The sequence below is a fragment of the Eucyclogobius newberryi genome, unplaced genomic scaffold, assembly GCF_026437365.1.
Source record: "Eucyclogobius newberryi isolate DKJ021-1_F unplaced genomic scaffold, fEucNew1.0.hap1 SCAF_14, whole genome shotgun sequence".
Taxonomy (NCBI): Eukaryota; Metazoa; Chordata; class Actinopteri; order Gobiiformes; family Gobiidae; genus Eucyclogobius; species Eucyclogobius newberryi.
The window spans coordinates 4807202-4833405 of NW_027315768.1; the positions used below are offsets into that span (position 1 = coordinate 4807202).

Sequence of the window (26204 nt, forward strand, 5' to 3'; positions counted from 1 at the left end):
CTTACCATCAAACTGAGAAACAAGGAGTGAAAAGAGTGCATTTACTCTGTTTATTCAGGGATACTGTTCAATCTCTAATTGCAAAATAGCTCTTTCGGGTGATATGTTTTTCTGTACATGTAAACAACTGATTTGCTTGAAAGGCTATCATGAAAGCACTGCTGGGATTTACTAGACAGGCACTTTGACCAACTAAGCCACAGCGCCTCTAAAGTGTTACTCCAACCTGTTTCAGGTAGATATTCAGCAAACAATGTTACCCCGTGGATTTTGGCTGCGATAGCTCTTCCAAAATAGCTTCTCGTCCCTGGGTGGGCTCAAACCACCAACCTCCCGGTTAACAGCCGAGCGCGCTGGCCAATTGCGCCACAGAGACATCCAGCCTAGGCAATAAAATATTTGCGACTCGACAAGCCGCAACATCTTTTTTTTTTTAAAGCGAGCCAGCAACATTCGAAAGTTCAGCCCCTGTCCAATCAACTGAGTTTAATGGAGAGCGAGGGCATCAATCTTTCTACCTTTGAGCTAAATCCCCTGTACCAATGTAGCTATAAAAAAAAACTGGAAGTCTTTCAATCAATCGACTCTCGCCAATTTATTGCGCACTCAATATACTGCAGTTAATCTGGATATTGAGGAAAAATTGCAAGATAATGTTATTTGACATAATGCCGATGTATTTGCTTACTTTTTCAAGCACACTTGGCAATAAACCTCGTTCAGCAGTGCTTTTTATCAGATAGTAAAGCGCGCAGACGTTCCATTGTAAAAAACAAAAATGTTCTCTCGCCATTAGCGACTCCAGTGGGACTCAACCCACAACCTTTGAAAGCCCTTGCAACTAATGCCTAGAAGTCCAATGCGCTATCCATTGCGCCACAGAGCCCATACGTCCTTGCGTGATGCTCATTTCCACAAACGCAAAACACGGTTTTCATCCAAAATGGGTCTACGTCAGTCATTCCTTGCCAACAAACTGAGAATCAAAAAGTGAAAAGAGTGCAGTTAATCTGTGTGTGCAGGGATACTTTTCCATCTCTTATTCCAATTTGTAACAGCAGCGCATTTTCTGTCATTGTAAACAATTTGCACGCCTGAATGGACAACTGTAACCCTCTCCATAGCCCGGTATACATTATATCTCAACAGGAACATCCATCTCCGTGACAATAAAACAGCAGAACCTTGGCCCATCTTCAAAGGACTCTTGGCCGCACACCTCCGACACCTCCACATGGCAGCAGAGCACCGGTTCATCACCCACCTCGTCCCCCACAACACCCTGATCCACCTTATACCCTCTGGAAACCTGGACATCATCTTCTGACCCCGGCATCACCTCCCCCAACCACGGCATCAACCCCCATCACTGAAGAAAGTTTGGAGAATGATGGTGTGTTTGATTTTCTGTAATTTTTTGTCTCTTCTCCCCCTGCCCTTGTGTATCCCATTCCCTTGCACTTGTGTGTGATGTTTGTCTGTACAATTATGTAAATATATGTAAATACTTGTAAGATGTTTTTGATAATAAAAGATAAAAAAAAAATTAAAATAATGGACAACTGAGTAGTAGTAGTAGGTTTGAAATGGGCCGGTAATTATTTAGCACTGTGGCATCAAGACTGCTCTTCTTTAAGAGAGGCTTAATGACCGCAGTTTTAAGGCTCTTGGGAATATTCCAGATCGAAGCAACATGTTGACTTTTTGAGTGAGTGGAGCCAACAGACTGCTCACCGTAGACTTTAAAAATCTAGTAGGCAATGCATAAAGGCAGCATGTAGTGGAACTCAGACTTGTGGTGATCTCTTGGACAGTTTTGTCAGCCAAAAATGCAAAATGGGTTAACTCCAGTTGTCTAGCTGGCTGCGTGCTTGTTATCTGCAAATAATGGTATTTTTAATGTTCTGAACTGAGTCTTGCAAAGAAGACTGCAAACTCATTGCACCTGGAGAAATACAGAAACCATCAGACAAAGTAACATTTACCACACTGTAATTTGAAATGTTAACCCGCTTTGTCATTAGCAGGTCCAGAGTGTGCCCTTTGCCCTTGGTGGGGCCACTCAGGTGCTGAGTAAGACCAAAGCTTCTGAGGACAGCGCCAAGCTCTTTAGAAGAAGACGAGGTTGAGCGGGGCGTGAAGGAAGGAAGGAACAGTCACTCACGTATGGGAAACTCCTACCAAGCAGTGGCCAGCATATAGCACACTGGGATTCTGTGGTAATTGAACCAAGTTTAGCAGTTCCTTTCATCAGTTAATAACACAAGCAGGCTTTCCTATTTACCAATGTAGATAACAGGGGTTACAACAGTGACTCTGGTGGGTCTCGAACTCACAGCCTTTGAATGCCTTTGCAACTTTTGTCTGATTCCCCTTTTTCACAAAAGCAAAACAGTCATCCGAAAACGGTCTACATCAATCATTCCTTACCATCAAACTGAGAAACAAGGAGTGAAAAGAGTGCATTTACTCTGTTTATTCAGGGATACTGTTCAATCTATAATTGCAAAATAGCTCTTTCAGGTGATATGTTTTTCTGTACATGTAAACAACTGATTTGCTTGAAAGGCTATCATGAAGGCACTGCTGGGATTTACTAGACAGGCACTTTGACCAACTAAGCCACAGCGCCTCTAAAATGTTACTCCAACATGTTTCAGGTAGATATTCAGCAAACAATGTTACCTCGTGGATTTTGCCTGCGATAGCTCTTCCAAAATAGCTTGTCGTCCCTGGGTGGGCTCGAACCACCAACCTCCCGGTTAACAGCCGAGCGCGCTGGCCAATTGCGCCACAGAGACATCCAGCCCAGTCGAAAAAATATTTGCGACTTGACAAGCCGCAACATCTTTTTTTTTTTAAAGCGAGCCAGCAACATTCGAAAGTTCAGCCCCTGTCCAATCAACTGTGTTTAATGGAGAGCGAGGGCATCAATCTTTCTACCTTTGAGCTAAATCCCCTGTACCAATGTAGCTATAAAAAAAACTGGAAGTCTTTCAATCAATCGACTCTCGCCAATTTATTGCGCACTCAATATACTGCAGTTAATCTGGATATTGAGGAAAAATTGCAAGATAATGTTATTTGACATAATGCCGATGTATTTGCTTACTTTTTCAAGCACACTTGGCAATAAACCTCGTTCAGCAGTGCCTTTTATCAGATAGTAAAGCGCGCAGACGTTCCATTGTAAAAAACAAAAATGTTCTCTCACCATTAGCGACTCTAGTGGGACTCAACCCACAACCTTTGAAAGCCCTTGCAACTAATGCCTAGAAGTCCAATGCGCTATCCATTGCGCCACAGAGCCCATACATCCTTGCGTGATGCTCATTTCCACAAACGCAAAACACGGTTTTCATCCAAAATGGGTCTACGTCAGTCATTCCTTGCCAACAAACTGAGAATCAAAAAGTGAAAAGAGTGCAGTTAATCTGTGTGTGCAGGGATACTTTTCCATCTCTTATTCCAATTTGTAACAGCAGCGCATTTTCTGTCATTGTAAATAATTTGCACGCCTGAATGGACAACTGTAACCCTCTCCATAGCCCGGTATACATTATATCTCAACAGGAACATCCATCTCCGTGACAATAAAACAGCAGAACCTTGGCCCATCTTCAAAGGACTCTTGGCCGCACACCTCCGACACCTCCACATGGCAGCAGAGCACCGGTTCATCACCCACCTCATCCCCCACAACACCCTGATCCACCTTATACCCTCTGGAAACCTGGACATCATCTTCTGACCCCGGCATCACTCCCCCATCCACGGCATCACCCCCCATCACTGAAGAAAGTTTGAAGAATGATTGTGTGTTTGATTTTCTGTAATTTTTTGTCTCTTCTCCCCCTGCCCTTGTGTATCCCATTCCCTTGCACTTGTGTGTGATGTTTGTCTGTACAATTATGTAAATATATGTAAATACTTGTAAGATGTTTTTGATAATAAAAGATAAAAAAAATAAAATAATGGACAACTGAGTAGTAGTAGTAGGTTTGAGATGGGCCGGTAATTATTTAGCACTGTGGCATCAAGACTGCTCTTCTTTAAGAGAGGCTTAATGACCGCAGTTTTAAGGCTCTTGGGAATATTCCAGATCCAAGCGACATGTTGACTTTTTGAGTGATTGGAGCCAACAGACTGCTCACCGTAGACTTTAAAAATCTGGTAGACAATGCATAAAGGCAGCATGTAGTGGAACTCAGACTTGTGGTGATCTCTTGGACAGTTTTGTCAGCCAAAAATGCAAAATGGGTTAACTCCAGTTGTCTAGCTGGCTGCGTGCTTGTTATCTGCAAATAATGGTATTTTTAATGTTCTGAACTGAGTCTTGCAAAGAAGACTGCAAACTCATTGCACCTGGAGAAATACAGAAACCATCAGACAAAGTAACATTTACCACACTGTAATCTGAAATGTTAACCCGCTTTGTCATTAGCAGGTCCAGAGTGTGCCCTTTGCCCTTGGTGGGGCCACTCAGGTGCGGAGTAAGACCAAAGCTTCTGAGGACAGCGCCAAGCTCTTTAGAAGAAGACGAGGTTGAGCGGGGCGTGAAGGAAGGAAGGAACAGTCACTCACGTACGGGAAACTCCTACCAAGCAGTGGCCAGCCTATAGCACACTGGGATTCTGTGGTAATTGAACCAAGTTTAGCAGTTCCTTTCATCAGTTAATAACACAAGCAGGCTTTCCTATTTACCAATGTAGATAACAGGGGTTACAACAGTGACTCTGGTGGGTCTCGAACTCACAGCCTTTGAATGCCTTTGCAACTTTTGTCTGATTCCCCTTTTTCACAAAAGAAAACAGTCATCCGAAAACGGTCTACATCAATCATTCCTTACCATCAAACTGAGAAACAAGGAGTGAAAAGAGTGCATTTACTCTGTTTATTCAGGGATACTGTTCAATCTCTAATTGCAAAATAGCTCTTTCGGGTGATATGTTTTTCTGTACATGTAAACAACTGATTTGCTTGAAAGGCTATCATGAAAGCACTGCTGGGATTTGCTAGAAAGGCACTTTGACCAACTAAGCCACAGCGCCTCTAAAGTGTTACTCCAACCTGTTTCAGGTAGATATTCAGCAAACAATGTTACCCCGTGGATTTTGGCTGCGATAGCTCTTCCAAAATAGCTTGTCGTCTCTGGGTGGGCTCAAACCACCAACCTCCCGGTTGACAGCCGAGCGCGCTGGCCAATTGCGCCACAGAGACATCCAGCCCAGTCGAAAAAATATTTGCGACTTGACAAGCCGCAACATCTTTTTTTTTTTAAAGCGAGCCAGCAACATTCGAAAGTTCAGCCCCTGTCCAATCAACTGTGTTTAATGGAGAGCGAGGGCATCAATCTTTCTACCTTTGAGCTAAATCCCCTGTACCAATGTAGCTATAAAAAAAACTGGAAGTCTTTCAATCAATCGACTCTCGCCAATTTATTGCGCACTCAATATACTGCAGTTAATCTGGATATTGAGGAAAAATTGCAAGATAATGTTATTTGACATAATGCCGATGTATTTGCTTACTTTTTCAAGCACACTTGGCAATAAACCTCGTTCAGCAGTGCCTTTTATCAGATAGTAAAGCGCGCAGACGTTCCATTGTAAAAAACAAAAATGTTCTCTCACCATTAGCGACTCTAGTGGGACTCAACCCACAACCTTTGAAAGCCCTTGCAACTAATGCCTAGAAGTCCAATGCGCTATCCATTGCGCCACAGAGCCCATACATCCTTGCGTGATGCTCATTTCCACAAACGCAAAACACGGTTTTCATCCAAAATGGGTCTACGTCAGTCATTCCTTGCCAACAAACTGAGAATCAAAAAGTGAAAAGAGTGCAGTTAATCTGTGTGTGCAGGGATACTTTTCCATCTCTTATTCCAATTTGTAACAGCAGCGCATTTTCTGTCATTGTAAATAATTTGCACGCCTGAATGGACAACTGTAACCCTCTCCATAGCCCGGTATACATTATATCTCAACAGGAACATCCATCTCCGTGACAATAAAACAGCAGAACCTTGGCCCATCTTCAAAGGACTCTTGGCCGCACACCTCCGACACCTCCACATGGCAGCAGAGCACCGGTTCATCACCCACCTCATCCCCCACAACACCCTGATCCACCTTATACCCTCTGGAAACCTGGACATCATCTTCTGACCCCGGCATCAACCCCCATCCACGGCATCACCCCCCATCACTGAAGAAAGTTTGAAGAATGATTGTGTGTTTGATTTTCTGTAATTTTTTGTCTCTTCTCCCCCTGCCCTTGTGTATCCCATTCCCTTGCACTTGTGTGTGATGTTTGTCTGTACAATTATGTAAATATATGTAAATACTTGTAAGATGTTTTTGATAATAAAAGATAAAAAAAATAAAATAATGGACAACTGAGTAGTAGTAGTAGGTTTGAGATGGGCCGGTAATTATTTAGCACTGTGGCATCAAGACTGCTCTTCTTTAAGAGAGGCTTAATGACCGCAGTTTTAAGGCTCTTGGGAATATTCCAGATCCAAGCGACATGTTGACTTTTTGAGTGATTGGAGCCAACAGACTGCTCACCGTAGACTTTAAAAATCTGGTAGACAATGCATAAAGGCAGCATGTAGTGGAACTCAGACTTGTGGTGATCTCTTGGACAGTTTTGTCAGCCAAAAATGCAAAATGGGTTAACTCCAGTTGTCTAGCTGGCTGCGTGCTTGTTATCTGCAAATAATGGTATTTTTAATGTTCTGAACTGAGTCTTGCAAAGAAGACTGCAAACTCATTGCACCTGGAGAAATACAGAAACCATCAGACAAAGTAACATTTACCACACTGTAATTTGAAATGTTAACCCGCTTTGTCATTAGCAGGTCCAGAGTGTGCCCTTTGCCCTTGGTGGGGCCACTCAGGTGCGGAGTAAGACCAAAGCTTCTGAGGACAGCGCCAAGCTCTTTAGAAGAAGACGAGGTTGAGCGGGGCGTGAAGGAAGGAAGGAACAGTCACTCACGTACGGGAAACTCCTACCAAGCAGTGGCCAGCCTATAGCACACTGGGATTCTGTGGTAATTGAACCAAGTTTAGCAGTTCCTTTCATCAGTTAATAACACAAGCAGGCTTTCCTATTTACCAATGTAGATAACAGGGGTTACAACAGTGACTCTGGTGGGTCTCGAACTCACAGCCTTTGAATGCCTTTGCAACTTTTGTCTGATTCCCCTTTTTCACAAAAGAAAACAGTCATCCGAAAACGGTCTACATCAATCATTCCTTACCATCAAACTGAGAAACAAGGAGTGAAAAGAGTGCATTTACTCTGTTTATTCAGGGATACTGTTCAATCTCTAATTGCAAAATAGCTCTTTCGGGTGATATGTTTTTCTGTACATGTAAACAACTGATTTGCTTGAAAGGCTATCATGAAAGCACTGCTGGGATTTACTAGACAGGCACTTTGACCAACTAAGCCACAGCGCCTCTAAAGTGTTACTCCAACCTGTTTCAGGTAGATATTCAGCAAACAATGTTACCCCGTGGATTTTGGCTGCGATAGCTCTTCCAAAATAGCTTCTCGTCCCTGGGTGGGCTCAAACCACCAACCTCCCGGTTAACAGCCGAGCGCGCTGGCCAATTGCGCCACAGAGACATCCAGCCTAGGCAATAAAATATTTGCGACTCGACAAGCCGCAACATCTTTTTTTTTTTAAAGCGAGCCAGCAACATTCGAAAGTTCAGCCCCTGTCCAATCAACTGAGTTTAATGGAGAGCGAGGGCATCAATCTTTCTACCTTTGAGCTAAATCCCCTGTACCAATGTAGCTATAAAAAAAAACTGGAAGTCTTTCAATCAATCGACTCTCGCCAATTTATTGCGCACTCAATATACTGCAGTTAATCTGGATATTGAGGAAAAATTGCAAGATAATGTTATTTGACATAATGCCGATGTATTTGCTTACTTTTTCAAGCACACTTGGCAATAAACCTCGTTCAGCAGTGCTTTTTATCAGATAGTAAAGCGCGCAGACGTTCCATTGTAAAAAACAAAAATGTTCTCTCGCCATTAGCGACTCCAGTGGGACTCAACCCACAACCTTTGAAAGCCCTTGCAACTAATGCCTAGAAGTCCAATGCGCTATCCATTGCGCCACAGAGCCCATACGTCCTTGCGTGATGCTCATTTCCACAAACGCAAAACACGGTTTTCATCCAAAATGGGTCTACGTCAGTCATTCCTTGCCAACAAACTGAGAATCAAAAAGTGAAAAGAGTGCAGTTAATCTGTGTGTGCAGGGATACTTTTCCATCTCTTATTCCAATTTGTAACAGCAGCGCATTTTCTGTCATTGTAAACAATTTGCACGCCTGAATGGACAACTGTAACCCTCTCCATAGCCCGGTATACATTATATCTCAACAGGAACATCCATCTCCGTGACAATAAAACAGCAGAACCTTGGCCCATCTTCAAAGGACTCTTGGCCGCACACCTCCGACACCTCCACATGGCAGCAGAGCACCGGTTCATCACCCACCTCGTCCCCCACAACACCCTGATCCACCTTATACCCTCTGGAAACCTGGACATCATCTTCTGACCCCGGCATCACCTCCCCCAACCACGGCATCAACCCCCATCACTGAAGAAAGTTTGGAGAATGATGGTGTGTTTGATTTTCTGTAATTTTTTGTCTCTTCTCCCCCTGCCCTTGTGTATCCCATTCCCTTGCACTTGTGTGTGATGTTTGTCTGTACAATTATGTAAATATATGTAAATACTTGTAAGATGTTTTTGATAATAAAAGATAAAAAAAAAATTAAAATAATGGACAACTGAGTAGTAGTAGTAGGTTTGAAATGGGCCGGTAATTATTTAGCACTGTGGCATCAAGACTGCTCTTCTTTAAGAGAGGCTTAATGACCGCAGTTTTAAGGCTCTTGGGAATATTCCAGATCGAAGCAACATGTTGACTTTTTGAGTGAGTGGAGCCAACAGACTGCTCACCGTAGACTTTAAAAATCTAGTAGGCAATGCATAAAGGCAGCATGTAGTGGAACTCAGACTTGTGGTGATCTCTTGGACAGTTTTGTCAGCCAAAAATGCAAAATGGGTTAACTCCAGTTGTCTAGCTGGCTGCGTGCTTGTTATCTGCAAATAATGGTATTTTTAATGTTCTGAACTGAGTCTTGCAAAGAAGACTGCAAACTCATTGCACCTGGAGAAATACAGAAACCATCAGACAAAGTAACATTTACCACACTGTAATTTGAAATGTTAACCCGCTTTGTCATTAGCAGGTCCAGAGTGTGCCCTTTGCCCTTGGTGGGGCCACTCAGGTGCTGAGTAAGACCAAAGCTTCTGAGGACAGCGCCAAGCTCTTTAGAAGAAGACGAGGTTGAGCGGGGCGTGAAGGAAGGAAGGAACAGTCACTCACGTATGGGAAACTCCTACCAAGCAGTGGCCAGCATATAGCACACTGGGATTCTGTGGTAATTGAACCAAGTTTAGCAGTTCCTTTCATCAGTTAATAACACAAGCAGGCTTTCCTATTTACCAATGTAGATAACAGGGGTTACAACAGTGACTCTGGTGGGTCTCGAACTCACAGCCTTTGAATGCCTTTGCAACTTTTGTCTGATTCCCCTTTTTCACAAAAGCAAAACAGTCATCCGAAAACGGTCTACATCAATCATTCCTTACCATCAAACTGAGAAACAAGGAGTGAAAAGAGTGCATTTACTCTGTTTATTCAGGGATACTGTTCAATCTATAATTGCAAAATAGCTCTTTCAGGTGATATGTTTTTCTGTACATGTAAACAACTGATTTGCTTGAAAGGCTATCATGAAGGCACTGCTGGGATTTACTAGACAGGCACTTTGACCAACTAAGCCACAGCGCCTCTAAAATGTTACTCCAACCTGTTTCAGGTAGATATTCAGCAAACAATGTTACCTCGTGGATTTTGCCTGCGATAGCTCTTCCAAAATAGCTTGTCGTCCCTGGGTGGGCTCGAACCACCAACCTCCCGGTTAACAGCCGAGCGCGCTGGCCAATTGCGCCACAGAGACATCCAGCCCAGTCGAAAAAATATTTGCGACTTGACAAGCCGCAACATCTTTTTTTTTTTAAAGCGAGCCAGCAACATTCGAAAGTTCAGCCCCTGTCCAATCAACTGTGTTTAATGGAGAGCGAGGGCATCAATCTTTCTACCTTTGAGCTAAATCTCCTGTACCAATGTAGCTATAAAAAAAACTGGAAGTCTTTCAATCAATCGACTCTCGCCAATTTATTGCGCACTCAATATACTGCAGTTAATCTGGATATTGAGGAAAAATTGCAAGATAATGTTATTTGACATAATGCCGATGTATTTGCTTACTTTTTCAAGCACACTTGGCAATAAACCTCGTTCAGCAGTGCCTTTTATCAGATAGTAAAGCGCGCAGACGTTCCATTGTAAAAAACAAAAATGTTCTCTCACCATTAGCGACTCTAGTGGGACTCAACCCACAACCTTTGAAAGCCCTTGCAACTAATGCCTAGAAGTCCAATGCGCTATCCATTGCGCCACAGAGCCCATACATCCTTGCGTGATGCTCATTTCCACAAACGCAAAACACGGTTTTCATCCAAAATGGGTCTACGTCAGTCATTCCTTGCCAACAAACTGAGAATCAAAAAGTGAAAAGAGTGCAGTTAATCTGTGTGTGCAGGGATACTTTTCCATCTCTTATTCCAATTTGTAACAGCAGCGCATTTTCTGTCATTGTAAATAATTTGCACGCCTGAATGGACAACTGTAACCCTCTCCATAGCCCGGTATACATTATATCTCAACAGGAACATCCATCTCCGTGACAATAAAACAGCAGAACCTTGGCCCATCTTCAAAGGACTCTTGGCCGCACACCTCCGACACCTCCACATGGCAGCAGAGCACCGGTTCATCACCCACCTCATCCCCCACAACACCCTGATCCACCTTATACCCTCTGGAAACCTGGACATCATCTTCTGACCCCGGCATCACTCCCCCATCCACGGCATCACCCCCCATCACTGAAGAAAGTTTGAAGAATGATTGTGTGTTTGATTTTCTGTAATTTTTTGTCTCTTCTCCCCCTGCCCTTGTGTATCCCATTCCCTTGCACTTGTGTGTGATGTTTGTCTGTACAATTATGTAAATATATGTAAATACTTGTAAGATGTTTTTGATAATAAAAGATAAAAAAAATAAAATAATGGACAACTGAGTAGTAGTAGTAGGTTTGAGATGGGCCGGTAATTATTTAGCACTGTGGCATCAAGACTGCTCTTCTTTAAGAGAGGCTTAATGACCGCAGTTTTAAGGCTCTTTGGAATATTCCAGATCCAAGCGACATGTTGACTTTTTGAGTGATTGGAGCCAACAGACTGCTCACCGTAGACTTTAAAAATCTGGTAGACAATGCATAAAGGCAGCATGTAGTGGAACTCAGACTTGTGGTGATCTCTTGGACAGTTTTGTCAGCCAAAAATGCAAAATGGGTTAACTCCAGTTGTCTAGCTGGCTGCGTGCTTGTTATCTGCAAATAATGGTATTTTTAATGTTCTGAACTGAGTCTTGCAAAGAAGACTGCAAACTCATTGCACCTGGAGAAATACAGAAACCATCAGACAAAGTAACATTTACCACACTGTAATTTGAAATGTTAACCCGCTTTGTCATTAGCAGGTCCAGAGTGTGCCCTTTGCCCTTGGTGGGGCCACTCAGGTGCGGAGTAAGACCAAAGCTTCTGAGGACAGCGCCAAGCTCTTTAGAAGAAGACGAGGTTGAGCGGGGCGTGAAGGAAGGAAGGAACAGTCACTCACGTACGGGAAACTCCTACCAAGCAGTGGCCAGCCTATAGCACACTGGGATTCTGTGGTAATTGAACCAAGTTTAGCAGTTCCTTTCATCAGTTAATAACACAAGCAGGCTTTCCTATTTACCAATGTAGATAACAGGGGTTACAACAGTGACTCTGGTGGGTCTCGAACTCACAGCCTTTGAATGCCTTTGCAACTTTTGTCTGATTCCCCTTTTTCACAAAAGAAAACAGTCATCCGAAAACGGTCTACATCAATCATTCCTTACCATCAAACTGAGAAACAAGGAGTGAAAAGAGTGCATTTACTCTGTTTATTCAGGGATACTGTTCAATCTCTAATTGCAAAATAGCTCTTTCGGGTGATATGTTTTTCTGTACATGTAAACAACTGATTTGCTTGAAAGGCTATCATGAAAGCACTGCTGGGATTTGCTAGAAAGGCACTTTGACCAACTAAGCCACAGCGCCTCTAAAGTGTTACTCCAACCTGTTTCAGGTAGATATTCAGCAAACAATGTTACCCCGTGGATTTTGGCTGCGATAGCTCTTCCAAAATAGCTTGTCGTCCCTGGGTGGGCTCAAACCACCAACCTCCCGGTTGACAGCCGAGCGCGCTGGCCAATTGCGCCACAGAGACATCCAGCCTAGGCAATAAAATATTTGCGACTCGACAAGCCGCAACATCTTTTTTTTTTTAAAGCGAGCCAGCAACATTCGAAAGTTCAGCCCCTGTCCAATCAACTGAGTTTAATGGAGAGCGAGGGCATCAATCTTTCTACCTTTGAGCTAAATCCCCTGTACCAATGTAGCTATAAAAAAAAACTGGAAGTCTTTCAATCAATCGACTCTCGCCAATTTATTGCGCACTTAATATACTGCAGTTAATCTGGATATTGAGGAAAAATTGCAAGATAATGTTATTTGACATAATGCCGATGTATTTGCTTACTTTTTCAAGCACACTTGGCAATAAACCTCGTTCAGCAGTGCTTTTTATCAGATAGTAAAGCGCGCAGACGTTCCATTGTAAAAAACAAAAATGTTCTCTCGCCATTAGCGACTCCTGTGGGACTCAACCCACAACCTTTGAAAGCCCTTGCAACTAATGCCTAGAAGTCCAATGCGCTATCCATTGCGCCACAGAGCCCATACGTCCTTGCGTGATGCTCATTTCCACAAACGCAAAACACGGTTTTCATCCAAAATGGGTCTACGTCAGTCATTCCTTGCCAACAAACTGAGAATCAAAAAGTGAAAAGAGTGCAGTTAATCTGTGTGTGCAGGGATACTTTTCCATCTCTTATTCCAATTTGTAACAGCAGCGCATTTTCTGTCATTGTAAACAATTTGCACGCCTGAATGGACAACTGTAACCCTCTCCATAGCCCGGTATACATTATATCTCAACAGGAACATCCATCTCCGTGACAATAAAACAGCAGAACCTTGGCCCATCTTCAAAGGACTCTTGGCCGCACACCTCCGACACCTCCACATGGCAGCAGAGCACCGGTTCATCACCCACCTCGTCCCCCACAACACCCTGATCCACCTTATACCCTCTGGAAACCTGGACATCATCTTCTGACCCCGGCATCACCTCCCCCAACCACGGCATCAACCCCCATCACTGAAGAAAGTTTGGAGAATGATGGTGTGTTTGATTTTCTGTAATTTTTTGTCTCTTCTCCCCCTGCCCTTGTGTATCCCATTCCCTTGCACTTGTGTGTGATGTTTGTCTGTACAATTATGTAAATATATGTAAATACTTGTAAGATGTTTTTGATAATAAAAGATAAAAAAAAAAAATTAAAATAATGGACAACTGAGTAGTAGTAGTAGGTTTGAAATGGGCCGGTAATTATTTAGCACTGTGGCATCAAGACTGCTCTTCTTTAAGAGAGGCTTAATGACCGCAGTTTTAAGGCTCTTGGGAATATTCCAGATCGAAGCAACATGTTGACTTTTTGAGTGAGTGGAGCCAACAGACTGCTCACCGTAGACTTTAAAAATCTAGTAGGCAATGCATAAAGGCAGCATGTAGTGGAACTCAGACTTGTGGTGATCTCTTGGACAGTTTTGTCAGCCAAAAATGCAAAATGGGTTAACTCCAGTTGTCTAGCTGGCTGCGTGCTTGTTATCTGCAAATAATGGTATTTTTAATGTTCTGAACTGAGTCTTGCAAAGAAGACTGCAAACTCATTGCACCTGGAGAAATACAGAAACCATCAGACAAAGTAACATTTACCACACTGTAATTTGAAATGTTAACCCGCTTTGTCATTAGCAGGTCCAGAGTGTGCCCTTTGCCCTTGGTGGGGCCACTCAGGTGCTGAGTAAGACCAAAGCTTCTGAGGACAGCGCCAAGCTCTTTAGAAGAAGACGAGGTTGAGCGGGGCGTGAAGGAAGGAAGGAACAGTCACTCACGTACGGGAAACTCCTACCAAGCAGTGGCCAGCATATAGCACACTGGGATTCTGTGGTAATTGAACCAAGTTTAGCAGTTCCTTTCATCAGTTAATAACACAAGCAGGCTTTCCTATTTACCAATGTAGATAACAGGGGTTACAACAGTGACTCTGGTGGGTCTCGAACTCACAGCCTTTGAATGCCTTTGCAACTTTTGTCTGATTCCCCTTTTTCACAAAAGCAAAACAGTCATCCGAAAACGGTCTACATCAATCATTCCTTACCATCAAACTGAGAAACAAGGAGTGAAAAGAGTGCATTTACTCTGTTTATTCAGGGATACTGTTCAATCTATAATTGCAAAATAGCTCTTTCAGGTGATATGTTTTTCTGTACATGTAAACAACTGATTTGCTTGAAAGGCTATCATGAAGGCACTGCTGGGATTTACTAGACAGGCACTTTGACCAACTAAGCCACAGCGCCTCTAAAATGTTACTCCAACCTGTTTCAGGTAGATATTCAGCAAACAATGTTACCTCGTGGATTTTGCCTGCGATAGCTCTTCCAAAATAGCTTGTCGTCCCCGGGTGGGCTCGAACCACCAACCTCCCGGTTAACAGCCGAGCGCGCTGGCCAATTGCGCCACAGAGACATCCAGCCCAGTCGAAAAATATTTGCGACTTGACAAGCCGCATCTTTTTTTTTTAAAGCGAGCCAGCAACATTCGAAAGTTCAGCCCCTGTCCAATCAACTGTGTTTAATGGAGAGCGAGGGCATCAATCTTTCTACCTTTGAGCTAAATCCCCTGTACCAATGTAGCTATAAAAAAACTGGAAGTCTTTCAATCAATCGACTCTCGCCAATTTATTGCGCACTCAATATACTGCAGTTAATCTGGATATTGAGGAAAAATTGCAAGATAATGTTATTTGACATAATGCCGATGTATTTGCTTACTTTTTCAAGCACACTTGGCAATAAACCTCGTTCAGCAGTGCCTTTTATCAGATAGTAAAGCGCGCAGACGTTCCATTGTAAAAAACAAAAATGTTCTCTCACCATTAGCGACTCTAGTGGGACTCAACCCACAACCTTTGAAAGCCCTTGCAACTAATGCCTAGAAGTCCAATGCGCTATCCATTGCGCCACAGAGCCCATACATCCTTGCGTGATGCTCATTTCCACAAACGCAAAACACGGTTTTCATCCAAAATGGGTCTACGTCAGTCATTCCTTGCCAACAAACTGAGAATCAAAAAGTGAAAAGAGTGCAGTTAATCTGTGTGTGCAGGGATACTTTTCCATCTCTTATTCCAATTTGTAACAGCAGCGCATTTTCTGTCATTGTAAATAATTTGCACGCCTGAATGGACAACTGTAACCCTCTCCATAGCCCGGTATACATTATATCTCAACAGGAACATCCATCTCCGTGACAATAAAACAGCAGAACCTTGGCCCATCTTCAAAGGACTCTTGGCCGCACACCTCCGACACCTCCACATGGCAGCAGAGCACCGGTTCATCACCCACCTCATCCCCCACAACACCCTGATCCACCTTATACCCTCTGGAAACCTGGACATCATCTTCTGACCCCGGCATCACCCCCCCATCCACGGCATCACCCCCCATCACTGAAGAAAGTTTGAAGAATGATTGTGTGTTTGATTTTCTGTAATTTTTTGTCTCTTCTCCCCCTGCCCTTGTGTATCCCATTCCCTTGCACTTGTGTGTGATGTTTGTCTGTACAATTATGTAAATATATGTAAATACTTGTAAGATGTTTTTGATAATAAAAGATAAAAAAAATAAAATAATGGACAACTGAGTAGTAGTAGTAGGTTTGAGATGGGCCGGTAATTATTTAGCACTGTGGCATCAAGACTGCTCTTCTTTAAGAGAGGCTTAATGACCGCAGTTTTAAGGCTCTTGGGAATATTCCAGATCCAAGCGACATGTTGACTTTTTGAGTGATTGGAGCCAACAGACTGCTCACCGTAGACTTTAAAAATCTGGTAGACAATGCATAAAGGCAGCATGTAGTGGAACTCAGACTTGTGGTGATCTCTTGGACAGTTTTGTCAGCCAAAAATGCAAAATGGGTTAACTCCAGTTGTCTAGCTGGCTGCGTGCTTGTTATCTGCAAATAATGGTATTTTTAATGTTCTGAACTGAGTCTTGCAAAGAAGACTGCAAACTCATTGCACCTGGAGAAATACAGAAACCATCAGACAAAGTAACATTTACCACACTGTAATTTGAAATGTTAACCCGCTTTGTCATTAGCAGGTCCAGAGTGTGCCCTTTGCCCTTGGTGGGGCCACTCAGGTGCGGAGTAAGACCAAAGCTTCTGAGGACAGCGCCAAGCTCTTTAGAAGAAGACGAGGTTGAGCGGGGCGTGAAGGAAGGAAGGAACAGTCACTCACGTACGGGAAACTCCTACCAAGCAGTGGCCAGCCTATAGCACACTGGGATTCTGTGGTAATTGAACCAAGTTTAGCAGTTCCTTTCATCAGTTAATAACACAAGCAGGCTTTCCTATTTACCAATGTAGATAACAGGGGTTACAACAGTGACTCTGGTGGGTCTCGAACTCACAGCCTTTGAATGCCTTTGCAACTTTTGTCTGATTCCCCTTTTTCACAAAAGAAAACAGTCATCCGAAAACGGTCTACATCAATCATTCCTTACCATCAAACTGAGAAACAAGGAGTGAAAAGAGTGCATTTACTCTGTTTATTCAGGGATACTGTTCAATCTCTAATTGCAAAATAGCTCTTTCGGGTGATATGTTTTTCTGTACATGTAAACAACTGATTTGCTTGAAAGGCTATCATGAAAGCACTGCTGGGATTTGCTAGACAGGCACTTTGACCAACTAAGCCACAGCGCCTCTAAAGTGTTACTCCAACCTGTTTCAGGTAGATATTCAGCAAACAATGTTACCCCGTGGATTTTGGCTGCGATAGCTCTTCCAAAATAGCTTCTCGTCCCTGGGTGGGCTCAAACCACCAACCTCCCGGTTAACAGCCGAGCGCGCTGGCCAATTGCGCCACAGAGACATCCAGCCCAGTCGAAAAAATATTTGCGACTCGACAAGCCGCAACATCTTTTTTTTTTTAAAGCGAGCCAGCAACATTCGAAAGTTCAGCCCCTGTCCAATCAACTGTGTTTAATGGAGAGCGAGGGCATCAATCTTTCTACCTTTGAGCTAAATCCCCTGTACCAATGTAGCTATAAAAAAAACTGGAAGTCTTTCAATCAATCGACTCTCGCCAATTTATTGCGCACTCAATATACTGCAGTTAATCTGGATATTGAGGAAAAATTGCAAGATAATGTTATTTGACATAATGCCGATGTATTTGCTTACTTTTTCAAGCACACTTGGCAATAAACCTCGTTCAGCAGTGCCTTTTATCAGATAGTAAAGCGCGCAGACGTTCCATTGTAAAAAACAAAAATGTTCTCTCACCATTGTAGAAAAAGCTTCAGTTGTAGTCATCTGGACTCAGTTTGAAAAAATAGACGTTTCGACTCTCATCCAAGAGTCATTGTCAATAAAAGAATTTAGATCGAGAACTCCGATATTAATACTGTTCTGTGGTAAGACCCGCCCATTGGGAGGAGCCTTCCTGAAGTAAGAAAGAGTTTTTTGTTTCAACAGAAACTCCCCCCCTGTATCTACCGAGCTAGCCTATTCAGAATTTTAATGGGCTATTAGAATCCTCTTTGTCTTTGTGAGACCCTGGCTCAACCACCCTGAGTACCTGATTAGCATCTAAATGTCCTGTTCCTGGTCCTCTACCTTTCCAGGGGTTCAGTATCCCATTATAAATAACAGGAAGATTAAATCTTAGCCCTCCATTTCTGTTTAAAGAAGGTTTTTCTTTTTTAACAAAAATAGCTTCCTTGACTCCTCTTTCAAACCATCTTTTCTCCCTGCTTAAAACCTTCACCTCACCGTCTTCAAACGAGTGATTAGAGGCTTCAAGATGGAGATGCACGGCGCTCTGTGGTCCTGAACTTGTATTTCTTCTGTGCTGATAAAGCCTCTTGTGTAGAGGCTGTTTTGTCTCACCTATGTACCGTTCTTTACAGCTTTCTTCACTGCATTGGATCGAATAAACTACATTGCTCTGTTTTTGAGTCGGCAACTTGTCCTTAGGATGAACCAGTTTTTGTCTTAAAGTGTTTCCTGGTTTAAAATAAACAGGGACTTCGTGTTGTCTAAAAATTCTCTGCAGTTTTTCCGACAGGCCAGAGACATAAGGGATAGAAACACCCTTCCTTCTCTGTTCAGTTTCCCTTTTGTCCTGCTTCATGGTTCTCTTCACTCTGTTGAGAGCCCAAGTGGGGTAACCACAGGGTGAGAGGGCATTTCGGACATGTTTTTCCTCTTTCTTCTTGCCCTCTGAGCTCTCACCATTAGCGACTCTGGTGGGACTCAACCCACAACCTTTGAAAGCCCTTGCAACTAATGCCTAGAAGTCCAATGCGCTATCCATTGCGCCACAGAGCCCATACATCCTTGCGTGATGCTCATTTCCACAAACTCAAAACACGGTTTTCATCCAAAATGGGTCTACGTCAGTCATTCCTTGCCAACAAACTGAGAATCAAAAAGTGAAAAGAGTGCAGTTAATCTGTGTGTGCAGGGATACTTTTCCATCTCTTATTCCAATTTGTAACAGCAGCGCATTTTCTGTCATTGTAAATAATTTGCACGCCTGAATGGACAACTGTAACCCTCTCCATAGCCCGGTATACATTATATCTCAACAGGAACATCCATCTCCGTGACAATAAAACAGCAGAACCTTGGCCCATCTTCAAAGGACTCTTGGCCGCACACCTCCGACACCTCCACATGGCAGCAGAGCACCGGTTCATCACCCACCTCGTCCCCCACAACACCCTGATCCACCTTATACCCTCTGGAAACCTGGACATCATCTTCTGACCCCGGCATCACCCCCCCATCCACGGCATCACCCCCCATCACTGAAGAAAGTTTGAAGAATGATTGTGTGTTTGATTTTCTGTAATTTTTTGTCTCTTCTCCCCCTGCCCTTGTGTATCCCATTCCCTTGCACTTGTGTGTGATGTTTGTCTGTACAATTATGTAAATATATGTAAATACTTGTAAGATGTTTTTGATAATAAAAGATAAAAAAATTAAAATAATGGACAACTGAGTAGTAGTAGTAGGTTTGAAATGGGCCGGTAATTATTTAGCACTGTGGCATCAAGACTGCTCTTCTTTAAGAGAGGCTTAATGACCGCAGTTTTAAGGCTCTTGGGAATATTCCAGATCCAAGCAACATGTTGACTTTTTGAGTGATTGGAGCCAACAGACTGCTCACCGTAGACTTTAAAAATCTAGTAGGCAATGCATAAAGGCAGCATGTAGTGGAACTCAGACTTGTGGTGATCTCTTGGACAGTTTTGTCAGCCACAAATGCAAAATGGGTTAACTCCAGTTGTCTAGCTGGCTGCGTGCTTGTTATCTGCAAATAATGGTATTTTTAATGTTCTGAACTGAGTCTTGCAAAGAAGATTGCAAACTCATTGCACCTGGAGAAATACAGAAACCAACGCAATTACATTACCATATTTAACCCTCCATGAATTCTTGCAGGATTGCTTCAATGTTATCTGCAGACAGCATGTTTTATTAAGCATTGTAAGCTCAGGTTTGGCAAGACATACCCATACTGGAAGTTGGGAATGTCGACCAGGCTGCCTCGGCGAGAACTACAAATTCTAACCCCTAGACCATATGAGAAATTTAAAGATCAAGTGTAACAGATTGAATTGTAACATAAGCCTCATTGATGTTTGAGAGGTTAAGGAACAGTACATAGTTGGGTCACCAGCTTTTAAACAAGCATTTTTAATATCTAAATGTGCTTGGTTCTGCATGTAATGGAAAGAAGCACATATGTCGGGATTTGTATTTTGCTTTTGGTTCAGCCAAATAGAGCCACTTTGTGATTTTTAAAACAGTTTTTTTTTAAATGGGGTAAGAAGCACTATCAAGCAGCTCTGAGTTTGTGTTGTGCCCCTCCACATATTCTGGCCGAGTGTTCTAAGGAGTTAGATTTAAGTTCCAGTCCCTGTGAAGGGATGCTTTCAAGTACAACCGCTGCTACATTGCATGGAACAGCTAAAGGTTGATTACTACATATTGCATGCTGCATCCTAAATTGATGAGATTTTTCTATGCCTCTCTTGACACCCATCCAGTTTCATTTCACTTGTATCCACAGCGTGTCTTATTCATCCTGTGGATTCAAGTCTTCCAAAAGGCTGACCACTATGTTCCCATACCTGGAGTTGAACCCAGGCCAACTGGGTGGGCCACTTTGTCTCACCTTCCTGCAAGTAGTGTGGATGGATGGATGAAATAATATTGTTTGAATTTTATAAGTGCTGCGAGGTTCAAAGGTAATGTAGGACTGGGAGTTTACTCTGAAGCTTGCGTTTGAGCATCTATCTCGCCATCAATACCATACTATCACTGCATTATAATATGACAAGGTGACAGTTCGCAATGGATTTATTGAGTTTTTTAAGCTTGTGGATGCAATTTTGATTTTTGAATATCCATTAGCCAAAGAGTAGGAGATATCATTTATACTGCTCAAAGCCCAAAAACAACTTATGAATGTCACTGTAGCTGACAATGCTTTTCATACACCCCAGATGGGACTTGAACCCACAATCCCTGGCTTAGGAGGCCAGTGCCTTATCCATTAGGCCACTGGGGCTCCACTTTTGAAGATGTAACATATTTAAGCGAAGTTCTCTAAAAATTATCGCACTGCAATCTGGCAATTGCAAAGAAAATAGGATTGCCTGGAGATGCTGGGGATTGAACCCAGGACCTCATATATGCAAAGAATGCACTCTACCACTGAGCTACATCCCCTTGATTAAAAATGCCATAGCAGTCTGTATAGGATGGTCAAAAGCAATGTGCTACTAGATTCAAAGGTAATGTGGAAAGGGGAGATTGCGCTGAAGATCGGCTTCCATCATCCAACACATTACTGACTGGCTTGATACATTCTGATTAAAATCCCCTTCAATGCAAGTAAAAATGTCCTATCAGAGCATGGCTTCAGTCCATTTACCTCTGGGTTATGGGCCCAGCACGCTTCCGCTGCGCCACTCAGCTGAATGCTTACAATGATGGGACTCGAAAGATAAAAATAAAAAAAATTGGACAACTGAGTAGTAGTAGTAGGTTTGAGATGGGCCGGTAATTATTTAGCACTGTGGCATCAAGACTGCTCTTCTTTAAGAGAGGCTTAATGACCGCAGTTTTAAGGCTCTTGGGAATATTCCAGATCCAAGCAACATGTTGACTTTTTGAGTGATTGGAGCCAACAGACTGCTCACCGTAGACTTTAAAAATCTAGTAGGCAATGCATAAAGGCAGCATGTAGTGGAACTCAGACTTGTGGTGATCTCTTGGACAGTTTTGTCAGCCAAAAATGCAAAATGGGTTAACTCCAGTTGTCTAGCTGGCTGCGTGCTTGTTATCTGCAAATAATGGTATTTTTAATGTTCTGAACTGAGTCTTGCAAAGAAGACTGCAAACTCATTGCACCTGGAGAAATACAGAAACCAACGCAATTACATTACCATATTTAACCCTCCATGAATTCTTGCAGGATTGCTTCAATGTTATCTGCAGACAGCATGTTTTATTAAGCATTGTAAGCTCAGGTTTGGCAAGACATACCCATACTGGAAGTTGGGAATGTCGACCAGGCTGCCTCGGCGAGAACTACAAATTCTAACCCCTAGACCATATGAGAAATTTAAAGATCAAGTGTAACAGATTGAATTGTAACATAAGCCTCATTGATGTTTGAGAGGTTAAGGAACAGTACATAGTTGGGTCACCAGCTTTTAAACAAGCATTTTTAATATCTAAATGTGCTTGGTTCTGCATGTAATGGAAAGAAGCACATATGTCGGGATTTGTATTTTGCTTTTGGTTCAGCCAAATAGAGCCACTTTGTGATTTTTAAAACAGTTTTTTTTTAAATGGGGTAAGAAGCACTATCAAGCAGCTCTGAGTTTGTGTTGTGCCCCTCCACATATTCTGGCCGAGTGTTCTAAGGAGTTAGATTTAAGTTCCAGTCCCTGTGAAGGGATGCTTTCAAGTACAACCGCTGCTACATTGCATGGAACAGCTAAAGGTTGATTACTACATATTGCATGCTGCATCCTAAATTGATGAGATTTTTCTATGCCTCTCTTGACACCCATCCAGTTTCATTTCACTTGTATCCACAGCGTGTCTTATTCATCCTGTGGATTCAAGTCTTCCAAAAGGCTGACCACTATGTTCCCATACCTGGAGTTGAACCCAGGCCAACTGGGTGGGCCACTTTGTCTCACCTTCCTGCAAGTAGTGTGGATGGATGGATGAAATAATATTGTTTGAATTTTATAAGTGCTGCGAGGTTCAAAGGTAATGTAGGACTGGGAGTTTACTCTGAAGCTTGCGTTTGAGCATCTATCTCGCCATCAATACCATACTATCACTGCATTATAATATGACAAGGTGACAGTTCGCAATGGATTTATTGAGTTTTTTAAGCTTGTGGATGCAATTTTGATTTTTGAATATCCATTAGCCAAAGAGTAGGAGATATCATTTATACTGCTCAAAGCCCAAAAACAACTTATGAATGTCACTGTAGCTGACAATGCTTTTCATACACCCCAGATGGGACTTGAACCCACAATCCCTGGCTTAGGAGGCCAGTGCCTTATCCATTAGGCCACTGGGGCTCCACTTTTGAAGATGTAACATATTTAAGCGAAGTTCTCTAAAAATTATCGCACTGCAATCTGGCAATTGCAAAGAAAATAGGATTGCCTGGAGATGCTGGGGATTGAACCCAGGACCTCATATATGCAAAGCATGCACTCTACCACTGAGCTACATCCCCTTGATTAAAAATGCCATAGCAGTCTGTATAGGATGGTCAAAAGCAACGTGCTACTAGATTCAAAGGTAATGTGGAAAGGGGAGATTGCGCTGAAGATCGGCTTCCATCATCCAACACATTACTGACTGGCTTGATACATTCTGATTAAAATCCCCTTCAATGCAAGTAAAAATGTCCTATCAGAGCATGGCTTCAGTCCATTTACCTCTGGGTTATGGGCCCAGCACATTTCCGCTGCGCCACTCAGCTGAATGCTTACAATGATGGGACTCGAAAGATAAAAATAAAAAAAATTGGACAACTGAGTAGTAGTAGTAGGTTTGAGATGGGCCGGTAATTATTTAGCACTGTGGCATCAAGACTGCTCTTCTTTAAGAGAGGCTTAATGACCGCAGTTTTAAGGCTCTTGGGAATATTCCAGATCCAAGCAACATGTTGACTTTTTGAGTGATTGGAGCCAACAGACTGCTCACCGTAGACTTTAAAAATCTAGTAGGCAATGCATAAAGGCAGCATGTAGTGGAACTCAGACTTGTGGTGATCTCTTGGACAGTTTTGTCAGCCAAAAATGCAAAATGGGTTAACTCCAGTTGTCTAGCTGGCTGCGTGCTTGTTATCTGCAAATAATGGTATTTTTAATGTTCTGAACTGAGTCTTGCAAAGAAGACTGCAAACTCATTGCACCTGGAGAAATACAGAAACCAACGCAATTACATTACCATATTTAACCCTCCATGAATTCTTGCAGGATTGCTTCAATGTTATCTGCAGACAGCATGTTTTATTAAGCATTGTAAGCTCAGGTTTGGCAAGACATACCCATACTGGAAGTTGGGAATGTCGACCAGGCTGCCTCGGTGAGAACTACAAATTCTAACCCCTAGACCATATGAGAAATTTAAAGATCAAGTGTAACAGATTGAATTGTAACATAAGCCTCATTGATGTTTGAGAGGTTAAGGAACAGTACATAGTTGGGTCACCAGCTTTTAAACAAGCATTTTTAATATCTAAATGTGCTTGGTTCTGCATGTAATGGAAAGAAGCACATATGTCGGGATTTGTATTTTGCTTTTGGTTCAGCCAAATAGAGCCACTTTGTGATTTTTAAAACAGTTTTTTTTTTTTAAATGGGGTAAGAAGCACTATCAAGCAGCTCTGAGTTTGTGTTGTGCCCCTCCACATATTCTAGCCGAGTGTTCTAAGGAGTTAGATTTAAGTTCCAGTCCCTGTGAAGGGATGCTTTCAAGTACAACCGCTGCTACATTGCATGGAACAGCTAAAGGTTGATTACTACATATTGCATGCTGCATCCTAAATGGATGAAATTTTTCTATGCCTCTCTTGACACCCATCCAGTTTCATTTCACTTGTATCCACAGCGTGTCTTATTCATCCTGTGGATTCAAGTCTTCCAAAAGGCTGACCACTATGTTCCCATACCTGGAGTTGAACCCAGGCCAACTGGGTGGGCCACTTTGTCTCACCTTCCTGCAAGTAGTGTGGATGGATGGATGAAATAATATTGTTTGAATTATATAAGTGCTGCGAGGTTCAAAGGTAATGTAGGACTGGGAGTTTACTCTGAAGCTTGCGTTTGAGCATCTATCTCGCCATCAGATGAGAATAAACCTACTCAATACCATACTATCACTGCATTATAATATGACAAGGTGACAGTTCGCAATGGATTTATTGAGTTTTTTAAGCTTGTGGATGCAATTTTGATTTTTGAATATCCATTAGCCAAAGAGTAGGAGATATCATTTATACTGCTCAAAGCCCAAAAACAACTTATGAATGTCACTGTAGCTGACAATGCTTTTCATACACCCCAGATGGGACTTGAACCCACAATCCCTGGCTTAGGAGGCCAGTGCCTTATCCATTAGGCCACTGGGGCTCCACTTTTGAAGATGTAACATATTTAAGCGAAGTTCTCTAAAAATTATCGCACTGCAATCTGGCAATTGCAAAGAAAACAGGATTGCCTGGAGATGCTGGGGATTGAACCCAGGACCTCATATATGCAAAGCATGCACTCTACCACTGAGCTACATCCCCTTGATTAAAAATGCCATAGCAGTATAGGATGGTCAAAAGCAATGTGCTACTAGATTCAAAGGTAATGTGGAAAGGGGAGATTGCGCTGAAGATCGGCTTCCATCATCCAACACATTACTGACTGGCTTGATACATTCTGATTAAAATCCCCTTCAATGCAAGTAAAAATGTCCTATCAGAGCATGGCTTCAGTCCATTTACCTCTGGGTTATGGGCCCAGCACGCTTCCGCTGCGCCACTCAGCTGAATGCTTACAATGATGGGACTCGAAAGATAAAAATAAAAAAAATTGGACAACTGAGTAGTAGTAGTAGGTTTGAGATGGGCCGGTAATTATTTAGCACTGTGGCATCAAGACTGCTCTTCTTTAAGAGAGGCTTAATGACCGCAGTTTTAAGGCTCTTGGGAATATTCCAGATCCAAGCAACATGTTGACTTTTTGAGTGATTGGAGCCAACAGACTGCTCACCGTAGACTTTAAAAATCTAGTAGGCAATGCATAAAGGCAGCATGTAGTGGAACTCAGACTTGTGGTGATCTCTTGGACAGTTTTGTCAGCCAAAAATGCAAAATGGGTTAACTCCAGTTGTCTAGCTGGCTGCGTGCTTGTTATCTGCAAATAATGGTATTTTTAATGTTCTGAACTGAGTCTTGCAAAGAAGACTGCAAACTCATTGCACCTGGAGAAATACAGAAACCAACGCAATTACATTACCATATTTAACCCTCCATGAATTCTTGCAGGATTGCTTCAATGTTATCTGCAGACAGCATGTTTTATTAAGCATTGTAAGCTCAGGTTTGGCAAGACATACCCATACTGGAAGTTGGGAATGTCGACCAGGCTGCCTCGGTGAGAACTACAAATTCTAACCCCTAGACCATATGAGAAATTTAAAGATCAA

The 26204-nt window shown here is 42.6% G+C and overlaps 10 non-coding genes across 10 annotated transcripts; all 10 read right to left on the bottom strand.

The window, feature by feature from the left end:
• Positions 1–2727: 2727 nt before the first annotated feature.
• On the bottom strand, positions 2728–2801 carry trnan-guu (transfer RNA asparagine (anticodon GUU)). Its single transcript has one exon. It is a non-coding gene; the product is annotated as a tRNA-Asn (tRNA).
• A 2345-nt stretch (positions 2802–5146) lies between these two features.
• On the bottom strand, positions 5147–5220 carry trnad-guc (transfer RNA aspartic acid (anticodon GUC)). The gene has a single exon. It is a non-coding gene; the product is annotated as a tRNA-Asp (tRNA).
• Positions 5221–9989: 4769 nt separating this feature from the next.
• trnan-guu (transfer RNA asparagine (anticodon GUU)) lies at positions 9990–10063 on the bottom strand. The gene has a single exon. It is a non-coding gene; the product is annotated as a tRNA-Asn (tRNA).
• A 2345-nt stretch (positions 10064–12408) lies between these two features.
• Positions 12409–12482, bottom strand: trnad-guc (transfer RNA aspartic acid (anticodon GUC)). Its single transcript has one exon. It is a non-coding gene; the product is annotated as a tRNA-Asp (tRNA).
• Positions 12483–20960: 8478 nt separating this feature from the next.
• On the bottom strand, positions 20961–21033 carry trnar-ccu (transfer RNA arginine (anticodon CCU)). Its single transcript has one exon. It is a non-coding gene; the product is annotated as a tRNA-Arg (tRNA).
• An 89-nt stretch (positions 21034–21122) lies between these two features.
• On the bottom strand, positions 21123–21194 carry trnaa-ugc (transfer RNA alanine (anticodon UGC)). The gene has a single exon. It is a non-coding gene; the product is annotated as a tRNA-Ala (tRNA).
• Positions 21195–23001: 1807 nt separating this feature from the next.
• Positions 23002–23074, bottom strand: trnar-ccu (transfer RNA arginine (anticodon CCU)). The gene has a single exon. It is a non-coding gene; the product is annotated as a tRNA-Arg (tRNA).
• Positions 23075–23163: 89 nt separating this feature from the next.
• trnaa-ugc (transfer RNA alanine (anticodon UGC)) lies at positions 23164–23235 on the bottom strand. Its single transcript has one exon. It is a non-coding gene; the product is annotated as a tRNA-Ala (tRNA).
• Positions 23236–25065: 1830 nt separating this feature from the next.
• Positions 25066–25138, bottom strand: trnar-ccu (transfer RNA arginine (anticodon CCU)). Its single transcript has one exon. It is a non-coding gene; the product is annotated as a tRNA-Arg (tRNA).
• An 89-nt stretch (positions 25139–25227) lies between these two features.
• On the bottom strand, positions 25228–25299 carry trnaa-ugc (transfer RNA alanine (anticodon UGC)). The gene has a single exon. It is a non-coding gene; the product is annotated as a tRNA-Ala (tRNA).
• Positions 25300–26204: the final 905 nt, after the last annotated feature.